The sequence below is a fragment of the Marmota marmota genome, unplaced genomic scaffold (genome assembly GCF_001458135.2).
Source record: "Marmota marmota marmota unplaced genomic scaffold, marMar, whole genome shotgun sequence".
Taxonomy (NCBI): domain Eukaryota; kingdom Metazoa; phylum Chordata; class Mammalia; order Rodentia; family Sciuridae; genus Marmota; species Marmota marmota.
Window position 1 is genome coordinate 116,669 of NW_026000022.1, and position 13,083 is coordinate 129,751.

General features: G+C 40.6%; 1 pseudogene; it reads left to right on the forward strand.

The window, feature by feature from the left end:
- The first annotated feature begins 578 nt into the window (after window positions 1–578).
- Window positions 579–7,952, forward strand: LOC107158509 (annotated as a pseudogene).
- Window positions 7,953–13,083: the final 5,131 nt, after the last annotated feature.

Consider the following 13,083-nt stretch of genomic DNA (forward strand, 5'->3'; position numbering starts at 1 on the left):
AGTAGCTCTGATTCAGGCCATCAGGTATGCAAATGAACTCCAAGGCCAGCTGTGCCTCTTTAACCCCTGGACATGAGTGCCAATTCCAGAGCACATGGACTTACAACAGGTGCCCAGGCCCCCTGCCTTGTCTTTGGGTCCAGAGCAGCAGGTTCTGTGGACACTGCAGGATGAGCCACTTGGTCCACCTCTTCTGCCTCCTGGTGGTAGGGTTTCAGGGTAAGCACACTCAGGTGGAAGACATTAAGCTGGGAATTTGGCTGTAGGCCTAGGGATACTGTTTGTCAGTGTGCTTTTTAATGACAGTGTAATATGGTGAATTGTTTTCACTACTGGGAACCCAAGGCCAAGCCCCAGGGTGACAGAGAGACAGAGACAGGGAGCTTTTAACCTGCCTCGGGCCTCTCTGAGGAGATGGGGGCACTGTTTTTCTAACAATCCTTTGAGAGTAGTAACTCATGGTGCACACAGGATGCTGTGTCCTTGCAGGCTGCAGGGGGAAGATCACCCTGACTCAGTCCCCAGAGACACTGGCAGCCTCTCCAGGTGCCTTTGTCTCCATCACCTGTAGAAGCAGCATGGCGGTAGGTACCTCCAAGGCCTGATACCAACAGAGACCACAGAAGGCTCCCAGGCTGCTCATCTTTGGGGCATCTGCCAGGGCTGCTGGAACCCCTTCCCAGATCCTGGCAAGTGGCTCAGGTTTTGACTTCTCCCTGTCCATCCATGGAGTGGAAGCTGAAGATGTTGGGGGTTTTACTGTCAGCAGCACTTCAGCAAGACTCTCACAGTGACTGAGCCCAAGCAGAAATGTCTCCTGTGTGCTCCAGACCATGCCCTGTGCAGACACCTGCTCTCAGCAGGGGGCGCAGCCTGGGATGTGTGAAGAGGCCTTTCTGCAGCTCTGCATGTTCTCAGAGCTGTGCCTTCTGACCTGCTGAAGCAGGGGCAGGGAATAGTGTGCAACTCACATTCCACCCCAGGGGAGAGGTGCCAAGGGATTTATGAATGGGTTTCCATCATCTATCACTGCATAATAAAGCCCCTGACCCTCAGACTGAATGATGGTTCACTTCTTCCTGAGAGGCTGTGGCATGGCCAAGGGTCCTCTGCAGCTGTGCCTGGATGCTGCATGCAGCTGTCCACAGCAGGTGACCTGGGCTGGAGCCTCATGATGGCCTCATCTACCTGCCTCACATTTGGATTTGCTTTCAGCCAGGGCTCCTGGGTTCTCCTCTTAATGACAGGCCAATTGGAGGAGTCGTGGGCAACTTCAAATGTTTTTTGTTTGTTTGTTTTATTTTGGTTTTCTGTCAATGTTCCTGAGCTCTTCTGCACAGCACCAGAGGCAGAGCACTCCTCCCCATAAGAAAGAGCCTGCTCACAGTTCTTAGCTAGCTCCCTGCTATGCCAGGGCCAGGCTGCCCACAGGTGTGGGTGTGGGTGGGGCTGTGGGCTGGGTGCTTCTCCTGCAGGTGGCCTCTGTCTCTCCAGTGGACAGCCTCAGTTTTCACATTCCAAGGGTAGAAGGTGGTCGGTGCTGCAGGGTCAGCCCTGGGTTCTTGGGCAGTGTATCCTTCACACATTCGGCAGGTAAAACAAGTCCAGAGATTGGAGTGCTCCTGCCTCTTCAATTTTTGGTAGTTTAAAAATTCTCAATACTTTCTTTGGTGGGTGGGGAGTTGTATGGGGAATAGAACTCAGGGGCACTCAATCTCTAAGCCACATCCCCAGCCCTGTTTTGTATTTTATTTAGAGACAGGGTCTCACTGAGTTGCCTAATGCCTCACTTTTACTGAGGCTGGCTTAAAACTTATGACCCTCCTGCCTCAGCCTCCAGAGCAGCTGAGATTACAGGCATGCCCCTCTGTGATGGGTGAGAAGGATCAATTTTATTTAAATATTTGAGGGGCTGAGTATGTAGCTGGGTGGTAGAACACTTGCTGACATGCAAGAGGCCCTGAGTTCAATCCCAACAGTGCAATATTTTAAATATTTCATAAAATCAATTGTGAAGCCATCGAATTCTGAGATATTCTTTAACAGATGATTTATTTTCCTCCTTGTGTCCCTTCCTTCCTGAAGTTTTAGGAATGGACCCTGGGCCTGTCATGCACTAGGCAAGACCTCTGCCACTGAACTACACCCTGGCCATTGAGGGGAGAGTCTCACTTACTGACTCCATCTCCTTCTTTATATTGCTCTATTCAGATTGTCTGTTTCTCCATAACTTATTCTTGATAGTTGGTTCTGTCTAGGACTTTATCCATTTTTTCTAGGTTATTCTATTTATTGTTCATTCTGTTCCCTTACAATCCTTTGAATGGTTGTTACTAGATCTAAATTTTCTCTTTTATTTCTAATTTCACTTGAGATGCTTTTTAATTTAATCTAATCAACAATCTGCCAATTATATCTATCTTTTCCTAAAACCAATATTTAGTTTTGCTTATTTTCTATTGTTGTTCTCATCTCTATTTTATGATGATGTTTGTAACGTCTGTTCTTCATGGTAACACAGGGCTTAGCTGGACCATCTGGTCTTCCTCCCCTGGATGTAAAGCTAGCTGTTTAAACATATTTCCTGTTTTCCATGAAGGTAGCTACTGCTGTAAACCTTCCTCTTTGAACAGCCTTTGATGCACCCCATAGGCTCAGGTGTGTTGTTAGTATTCTCATTTGTCTTAGCACAAAAACTTTTATTTCATTTCTTCTTTGACCATTTGGTACTTCAGGACGATATTTTAAAATCTGCACCCATTTGTGATTGTGCTACAATTATTCTGTACTGAGCTCTAGTTTTATGGTATTGTATTAGGAGAAGACACTTGGTGATTTCAGTCTTCTTAAGTAGCCATGATGTGTTTAGTTGTCTAACATATGCTCAGGAGAATGGTCCATGCTTGATTGAAAAAGAATGTGTGTTCTGTTGCTGTTGGAAACGAAGTCTGGTAGATGTCCATTGGTTCCATTTGTCTACAATGGTGGTTCCTGTCTATTCATTGCTGAAAGTAGGGAACCCATGTGCCCTGGTATTATTGTATTGCTGTCTTCATTTTCCTGTGGATCTATTAATGTTTGCATTCTATGATTATTTGCTCCAATGTTGGGTGCATACACACTCATAATCCCAACTTCTTGATGAACTGGCTCCAGTGTCTTCTGTAATGACCTTTCCTTTCATTCCCTGTTCAGTTTTGTGCTGAAGTCTAGTTTACTTGCTATGACTGCTGTGGTCCTTCCTCTCTTCTGGTTTCTAAAGACCCATGTGCCCTGGTATGATTGCATTGCTGTCTTCATTTCCCTGTGGATCTATTAATGTTTGCTTTCTATGATTAATTTCTCCAATGTTGGGTGCATACACACTCACAATCCCAGCTTCTTGATGAAATGGCTCCAGTGTCTTCTGTAATGATCTTTCCTTTCATTCCCTGTTCAGTTTTGTGCTGAAGTCTAGTTTACCTGCTATGACTGCTGTGGTCCTACCTCTCTTCTGCATTCTGAGAAGAGCTGTTATTGGAAAGTGCATTTTAACCAAAATAATGATCATCCTCAAGAGCACCAGTGAGTTCAGGTTGTATAAATTAGTGTCACTGAACATAATAATGTGTTACAGTACAAAAGCCCAACCATATTGATAGAGGATGTAAAATATATGTTAATTTTTACATGTATTAATAATTTTTAGTTAAGATATATCTCAGTGTACTTAGAGAAAGGAGAATCAGAAGGCAGAGTGAGCACAGAGTTTTACTGTGAGGACAGAAAGGGAGTGCTGTTAATGAGCATCCAAGAACCCTCTCAGGCAAAGAAAACACACTCTAAAGCATGACAGTGCTATCAGAGAAATGGTTAAAAAATGTTACAGAAAACAAGAAAAAGTTAAGAAACAAAATCTATTAGCTTCTCAAACAAGGGATCACACCGGCCATGAAAATATGCTCAAATAATCTGGGTCTTTTCTGCTGCACAGCTCTCCCAAGAGGTATACTATGCATTTGCTCCGAGAATTCCCCTTGCCCAGGGCACTTAGCATCTCCTCTAAGCCACATGTCAACACAGAGCCACCTTTTCCATCATATCTAGAAGTTGATATTCCATGGGATTTTGGAAAAAAAGATCACATGTTCATATTAAGGATTAAGCCATGAGATCAAGTAACTTGTTTTTTTTTTTTTACTCTTTCTTAAAAGGAGCATGCCTCATTCTAACTACAAAATCTTACACAAATAAGAACCAGAATAATTAGGGAAGATTTTATCTCATAAGGCCAAGAAACTCCTCTGGGATAACAGGTGGACATCAGCAGGAACTGAGCCCCCAGAACACCAGCTCTGCAGCTGCCAAGCCGCGTCTGCCCCACCCTTGCTGATTTGCATGTTTCCCCAGAGTCCATTTCTGCTTCTCAAAGTCCTTGTGAATAGGCCTCTTGGTGACCCTGGGCAGCAGGGGCCTCAGGAAGGGCCCATCTAACCATGGGTGGCCTGGCCACACTCTTCTGCCTTCTGCTATTCTAGCATCCAGGTGAGGGGAGAGCACAGTAGATAGCCTGAGCTGATGGAGTTCTCTCCTCCTAGTGTGAGAGTCTCCCAGGGTTATTTGCATATCTGGCCACAGTGCTCTGAGGTTAGGGGACCAGGACAGCCAGGTCTATTGGAGGAAATGGAGTGGGACACATTTGACAACAGGAATGCTGTTTCTTCCTTCCCAGCTTCCAGTGGGATCCTGGGGCTGATGCAGTCACCAGACTCCCTGGGTGTGTCTCAAGGACAGAGCACCTCCATCACCTGAACTGTCATTGAGAGCATTAGTGACACTCTAACCTGGTACCAGCAGAAACCAGGCCAGGCTCCCAAGATTCTCATCTATGAAGCTGATAAGTGATAATCTGGCATCCCAGATGGGTTTGCTGGAGTACAGTCTCAGACTAAATTCACTCTCAAAATCAGCAGGGTAGAGGCTGAGGTTGCTGCCAGCTCTGATTACCAGCAGGACTCTGCTGTCCCTCCCACACAGTCACAACCCCATGCACAATCCCTCCTTCCAGGAATGGTACAGGGGGGTCACATGATGTCACCAGCTGCCCTCTGCCATGGGGCATGCTCAGAGGCACTGGGTCTGGTCTGGTTGAAAGCACTGGCTGGGCTCATGGTAAAGGCCTGAAAGGGACATTAGACTTCTGAAAGGCCATTCAACTACCACCACCATGAGGGACACTGACCAGCAGCACACACTCCACAGCCAGTGGCCAGGGACTGAGATTTGGAGATTGCTGGGTGTTGAAACCACACTAAGGGCTCACGTGTCTAGTGACTGATCTCTAGTAATCCTGTACAGATGTGGCTTTGGAGGTTCTCAGAGCTCAGCTTGCTTCCTGTGTTGGCAGAAGGAGATGGAAACCGACTCTGAGGCTCTGGCTCAGTAACTCCTCTCATGCCTTCATTTAAAGCCAGATGCAATTAAATCCAGAAAAGCACACGTGTTGCCAGTAAGTGAATGTAAAGTGACCAGCTGGGTGAACATGAACTTCCTACACCCCTTAGCCACTGCCCCGTGGGGGATACAGGTGTCCCAGCCCCTCACAGGCCCTCCTGCTCCTCCCACTCACCCACCACCTCCACTTCCCATCAACACAGGTCAGATCTCCTGGAACTTCCTGTCAGTGGACCTCCTGGACATTCCCTTTGGCATCTTGCTCTTTTAAAAAAAAGTTAATTAATTTATTTGTTTTAATGTGACAATAGAATGTATTTATGCACTTTGATACACATAGATGGGATATAACTTCTCATTGTTCTGATTGTGCCCTTGTGGAATCATACTGGTCATGCAGTCACATATATACATAATGTAATAATGTCTGTTTCATTCTATTATCTTTCCTATCCCCACATCCCCTTCCCTCTCCCCCATCACTTCCCTCTACCTAATCTAAGGGAGAGTTATTCTTCCCTAGTGCCCCTCACTTTATTGTAAATTAGCATCTATATATTAGAGAAAACATTTGGCCTTTGGTTTTGTGGAATTGGTTTATTTCGCTTAGCATGACATTCTCTTTTTTTTAAAGCAAGGAAGAGAGAGAGAGAGAGAGAGAGAGAGAGAGAGAGAGAGAATTTTAATATTTTAATATTTGCCAGAATTTTATTGAGAATTTTTGCATCTAGGTTTATGAGGGATATTGATCTCATGTTTTCTTTCCTTGATGTGTCTTTGTCTGGTTTTGGTATCAGGGTCATATTAGCCTCATAGAATGAGTTTGGAAGAGTTCCATCCTTTTCTATTTCACGGAATACTTTGAGAAGTATTGATGTTAATTCTTCTTTGAAAGTATTATAGAACTCAGCTGAGAATCCCTCTGGTCCTGGGTTTTTCTTGGATGGTAGGCTTTTCATGGCATTTTCTATTTCATTACTTAAAATTGATATGTGTAAATCATGTATGACCTCATCATTCAGTTTGGGTAGGTCGTATGTCTCTAGAAATTTGTCAATGTCTTCAATATTTTCTATTATATTGGAATATAAATTTTCAATATAGTTTTTAATTATCTTCTGTATTTCAGATATGTCCATTGTGATATTTCCTTTTTCATTTTGTATTTTCATAATTTGAATTTTCTTTTCATTAAAATGGCCAGGGGCTTACCTATTTTATTTATTTTTTCAAAGAAACAGCTTTTTTGCCAATTTTTTTCATCATTTCTTTTGTTTCAATTTCAGCTCTGATTTAATTATTTTCTGTCTTCTACTGCTTTTGGTGTTGATTTGTTCTTCTTTTTCTAGGGTTTTTTTCTTTTAAGGAATGAACTTCATGCAATGAACTTTCCTCTTAGTGTCCCAGAGATTTTGATATGTTGTATCAGTGTTCTCTTTTACCTGTGAGAATGTTTTTATTTCATCCTTGATTTCTTCTACTATCCATTTATCACTCAATAGTGCATTATTTAATCTCAATTTGATACAGTACACTGACAAAAAAAATTCTTCTTAAGATATATAAAGACCCAAAGAACATAAAAACATCATACTACAGGAACACAGTCACATCAATGTTTATAGCAACATAATTCGTAATATAAAATTGTGGAACCAACCTAGATGCCCTTCAGTCGATAAATTGATAAAGAAAATGTGGTGTGTATACACAATGGAATATTACTCAGCAATAAAAGAGAATAAGCATTCTTTAATCCAGTCAAGGTGACAGCATAAATTGACTATCACAGTTAGAAGTATGCATTGTAATATCTCCTCTAAGTTGATATCATGCCAATTTGCTTTCTGTTTTTGAATTTTAATATATTTTTTGAAGAAAAAATCAAACATTTGCATTAATGGGTTCTGCATCTTTGGATTCAACCAATAATATGTTGAACATATTTCAGAAAAGAATGTATCTGTACTAATATGTACAGACTCTTTTCATGACATTATTCTGTAAATAATATAGTAGAACAAAACCACATAAAGAGATAATTTAAAGCATATGAGGGATGGGATTTTCTACATCAGACTAATTAGTCCATAAGCTTTAAATTCACTCTCATAGAAAGTCTCAATCCACATACCACATGCCTGTAATCCCAGCAGCTCAGGAGGTTGAGGCAGGAGGATGGTGAGTTCAAAGAAAGCCTCAGCAAAAGTAAATAAATCAGTGAGACTCTGTCTCTAAATAAAATCAAAATAGGCTATGGCTCTGTCACCTCTGCCATAGCCACGAACAGCATCGGGGAGGCTTGCACCGACATGAAGCACGAGTACGACCAGTGCTTCAATCTCTAGTTTGCCGAAAAGTTCCTCAAGGGAGATGGCTCTGGGGACCCGTATGATGACCTCTTCAAGAGCTACCAGCAGTGCATCCAGAAAGCAGTAAAAGAGAAAGAGATTCCTATTGAAAGACTGGAGTTCATGGGCCATGGCAAAGAAAAGCCTGAAAACTCTTCTTGGTATTAGCTGTCACCTTGAAAAAGGATTCCTATATCAGGAAATTGAAAACTCTGGATTTTGTCAACTAAGGCTGTGAATATAGTTGTAGGATTCAATGAATATAGGAGAAATTGTTTTATTTCTTCTCTATTGATGTTTTCCTCTCACTTGTAAAAGATGATGAACCACCACTCTTCTTTGAGATGATTTCTCACTTGATTTGGCATCTTCCAGAACCTCAGTGGGCTAAAACTGAACAGTTTCTTGGGATTATGGTTGCAATGCCTGGTCTGAAATCAGCTTTAAATATATCTTGTATATAAATTATTGATAAACTAGTCAAGATGAGCAGGGTTGCCTGACTTCTTGGTTTTGCTGCAAAGGACATTAGGTACATTGTACTGGGGTCATTGTTCATGAAAACAATTGGTTAGGACTTCTTTCTTCTCTCAGGGAGCTAATGTTTTGAAAAGAAATCCAGGCACAACAGTTTCATCCAGCTTATTTTTATAACTGTTGAAAAAGATTGCTGGTGGCCTGGGTAAGCAAAGAGGAAAACATTCTTTTAACAGACAGTTCCCTGCCTTAAGAGGTGTCCAATTAAGACATGAAAGCTTCAAGAATGTGAAAATGAACACCATTTCAGAGCTCACAGCATAGTTCTGGAATTACATTACTTGGAGTTGCTATGGCAAAAGAACCCAAACTACAAAAATTTGTTATTGCCAGTTATCAACCCAAGTTAATGTATTAACTCAGCCTGCATATCATGAAAATGTCAAAATGTTTCATCTGGTTAAATGGAGGAGAAAGGTGCTTTCTTCATTTGCCTTGAGTGCTCACCTTGCCCTATATATCATGCCCATAATCATTATGATGAAAGAAATTTTAACATTAAAAAAATAGGTCTGGGGATGTAGTTCTGCACTTGAGTGCCCCTGAATTCCATCCCTGGAATAGAATCTTCCTCCTCTGAAAACTCATGAGCCCAGTCTTTACTGTCCACAGTTCCATCAGCTTTCTGGTCTATGAGTTTTCATCAGAATCACCCACTAAATTCTGCTCACAACAACCTAAAGCTTTTACAACTTGCATCTCTCTCTTTTCAAAATTTTGCCCACAAGTTCCAAAAAGTTTTCAAAGAATCTGAAACATGTGGTTAGGTTAGTCACAGCAACCAAAATACTTCTTGATATGAATTTTTGTTTTAGTCAACTTTTTCAAAATACCAGAGAAGAAAACACAGAGAAGGAAAGTATATTTTGGCTCATGGATTCAGATGTCTTTGACAACAGATGGCTGACTCCATAGCACTGAGCCTAAGTTGAGACAGGACATCATGGTGGAAAGACATAGAGGAGGAAAGCAGTTCAGGACATGGACACGAGGAAGCAGAGAGAGCTCCTCTAACCAGGGACAACATATAAACCCAAAGGGACACCCTAAGTGACCCACCTCCTTCAGTTACACCTTGTCTACCTATAGTTGCCACCATTTAATCTGCATTGGTGGATTCATTCACTGATTAGGATAAAGCTTCCATTATCCCATCATTCCACCTCTAAGCTTTCTTTCATTGTCCTGTGCATGAGCTTTGGGTGATATCTCATATCTAAATTGTAACAGTGACATTGAGTACCTATTCAAATATTTGGTGACCACTTATACATCTTCTTTGAAAAATTGTCTCTTCATGTCTTTGGCCCATTTTAAATCATGTTTTTTTTTGTTTTTGTTCTTGATTTTTGCTGTTGAGTTTTGTGAAATATTTAGATACCTTGAATACTAATTAATATTTGAATTTTTTTTTGTAAATATTTTCTCTCATTCTCTAAGTTTCATCTTCCTTTTGTTATTTCCTTTGCTTTACAGAATTTTTACTCCCACTTGTCTATGATTGTTTTTTTGCCCATGCTTTTAGTGTAAAATCTGGAAAGACATTAATAAAACCAATGTCAAGGTACTCCTCCCCCATATTTTCTTTTAGGTTTTACATTATCAAGTCTTATATTTAATTATTTAATAAAGTTGAGTTAAATTTTGTATATAGCGTAGAACAAGGGTCTAGTTTCATTCTTTGCATGTGTGTATCAATTTTTCCCAAAACGATTTTTTGATGAGATTTTCTTTCCCCACTGTGTGTTCTTAATGTTTTTGTGAAAGACTGGTTGACCATTTATGTTTAGGTTCATTTCTGGGTTTTCCATTATATACCAATGTCTTATATATCAGCCACTTTTGCCTGTACCATAGTGTTTCCATTACAGTTTAAATTCAGGAATTGTGATGCCTCCAGGTTGTTCTTCTTTCCTGAGATTGCTTTGGCTCTGTATGTTATTTTGGTAATCCACACAAATTTTGCTTCAAAAATACCACTGGGCTTTTGAGAGGGATGACATTGAACCTCTATCTCACTTTGAGTAGTATAGGTATATTTCAATTCATGGACATGGGATATCCAGTTATTTTTGTCCTCTATAATATCTTTAATTAGCTTTCATTAGTTTAATGTATCAATGTTCTCCTTCTGTTATGGTTGTGCACATCTGTTTCCTGTTTGAAACTGCCTCATTTAGGTTGGAATTTATCCCCCTCAGCTCTTCTAGAAGCTGCATTATTTTAGCTCTTACCTGTACACTATTATCCTCTGTTGTATGTTTACTGATAAGATATGGGTGAGAATATCTTTCTAAACTCCATTTAATTTTATTTTTACACCCAATTGCTCTTTGCAAATTATTAAAAAAATGAAAAAAAATTCCTCATGATCCTTTTTATTACCTTTGTTAGAAATGAGGTGACATTATATATTTAGCTCCACATGAATTTCCAGAGGATTTTTGTATATCCACTGTAGTTGTACCTATAATTCACTCTTACAGAAGAAACATATATATGAATACATACATATATATATATATAACTTTACATATATATAGTTTTACATAGACGTGTGCATGCACACGTACACACACACACACACACACACACACATTCTTTCCTACTTTACTGGGAAAAAAATACTCAGGCACTGTGCATCCTGGGCAAATGTTCTTAAATGTTCTATCACTGAGCTATATTCCCTACAATAGGTTTTAAAATTGAAAATTATCAGTATTCTTTCTTCTTTAAATTTTTGTTATCATACTAGGTCCTTTGATTTTCCTCATAAATTCTATCATCGGTTTATCAATTTCAGGGAATAAACTGTAGACATTGATTTGATTAGAGTGTGTGGATGTATGTCTAAATTTTGGGAAAAAATGATATCTTAATAATATCAAGTTTTTTACTCTATGAACATGATAAAGCATTTATATAAATCTTCTTTAATCCACAACAGGTACTGTATATACTGACAGAGCGTCCAGAGACTTTGTAAAATTATTACATGTTAAGATTTTTCAGTTAGGTCTTTACAAATTTATGCACAAAATATTGTTATTAAAATATAAAAATATTTTACTTCTGTTTTTCAAAATTTGTGCCTTTTAGATCCTTTTTTTTGCCTTGTGGAATTTGCTAGGACCTCCAATAAAATAAAAGTGATTAAAGTGGATACTTTTAAAATCAATCTAAAGGATAAATATTAAATATTTTCTCACTGATTATGATGTTACTTGACACCTTATCAGGAGTATAAACAGAGCCTTCCACGATTGGTAAGGGGGGAGCACCTGAGCATCTGTTGATGGGTGTGTTGTGCACTCCACTGAGTGTTATAGAGAATGACCCAAGGATAGATTCTTGTGTGTGTGGACAGTGCTACTGACTGTCTTCATGGACATGGTGTCAGTACCCTGAAGGCTGAGGTTCCAGGTCCTGCCCCTCTGTACAGGCATGGCTGTCCAGGGGGCATCACTGCTAAGGCTAACTGAATGTTGGTCTTTAGAATTTTTCAAAGAATAATTTTGCTTCAGAAACTTTGGGAAAGATTGATAAGCAAGGGGAAAAATGTGTTGAAGAAAACTTCATGGTTCATTGAAACCAGATACCATCATGATCAGGGGAGATGGCCAGACCCATTAGAGAAGGAGGAAAGAAAGAAAGAAAAGAAAGAAAGAAAGAAAGAAAGAAAGAAAGAAAGAAAGAAAGAAAGAAAGGAAGGAAGGAAGGAAGGAAGGAAGGAAGGAAGGAAGGGAAGGAAGAAAGGAAGAAAGAAAGAAAACAGGCCCCAAACTTTTTTTTATTTTTTTCTTGTTACTTATATGGTTTCTTTTTTCTTTTTCTTTATTTTGCATTTTTTTATTACTTGCTCATGACAATACAATGATCTTTACATATTATACATTTAAATCACATGGGGTATGAATTCTCATTTTTCCAAGTGTACAGGTTGCAGAATCACATTGGTTATACGGCCACATATACACATACAGCAACACTAGTGTCTATTCTATTCTGCTGCCCTTCCTATCCCCCCTCCCCTCCCCTCCCCTCCATGACCTCTCCCTACCCAATCTAATGCGACACATTTCTCTTTTTTTCTCCCCCCTCACAGCATCACACATGTGTTTTATATGACAATGAGGGTCTCCTTCCATCTTCTATGCAATTTCCCTTCTCCCTCCCATTAACTTCTATTTCATCCCCAACTTTTTTACACTAAACCCCTTCTGGCTGATCTAGGTGTTTGGTGAGGCAGGAGGACAGAAGGGTAAACTCTTTGATCATAGGTGGAAATTCAACACTAAGGTTGAGGCAAGGTCCTTTTCTGACATGACCACTGGACATGGGGTGCTCAAGTGTTAACAGGAGGAGGCAAAGTCTTGGCAGCTGGAAGTTCAGTTCACCCCTCCCAGCTGCTTTTCATGCCCCTCCCAGCCCACCCTGCTCTCCAGAGCCATATCAGAGTCTGGTCAGAGCTCTAGGAAGCTCTGCCTCAGTTGGGACCCAGAAGGAACCATGGCAGCCCCCATTCAGCTCCTCTGCCTCCTGTGAGGGACCATGGGATGGTTCTGCACTGTTAAAAGTCTTTCAGTGTGGTTGGGTCCTGGGTCATGGCATTTCTGCTCAGCTAGCAAAGGGTTTAAAACTCAGTGCAGATGAAACTCTCTGGCTCTACTGGGAAGACCAGGTGTATGATCCAGATTACATGGTGCCTCTCCTGTTTTATCTTCAATTTCAGATGCCACTGGACATACTCTGTTGACACAGA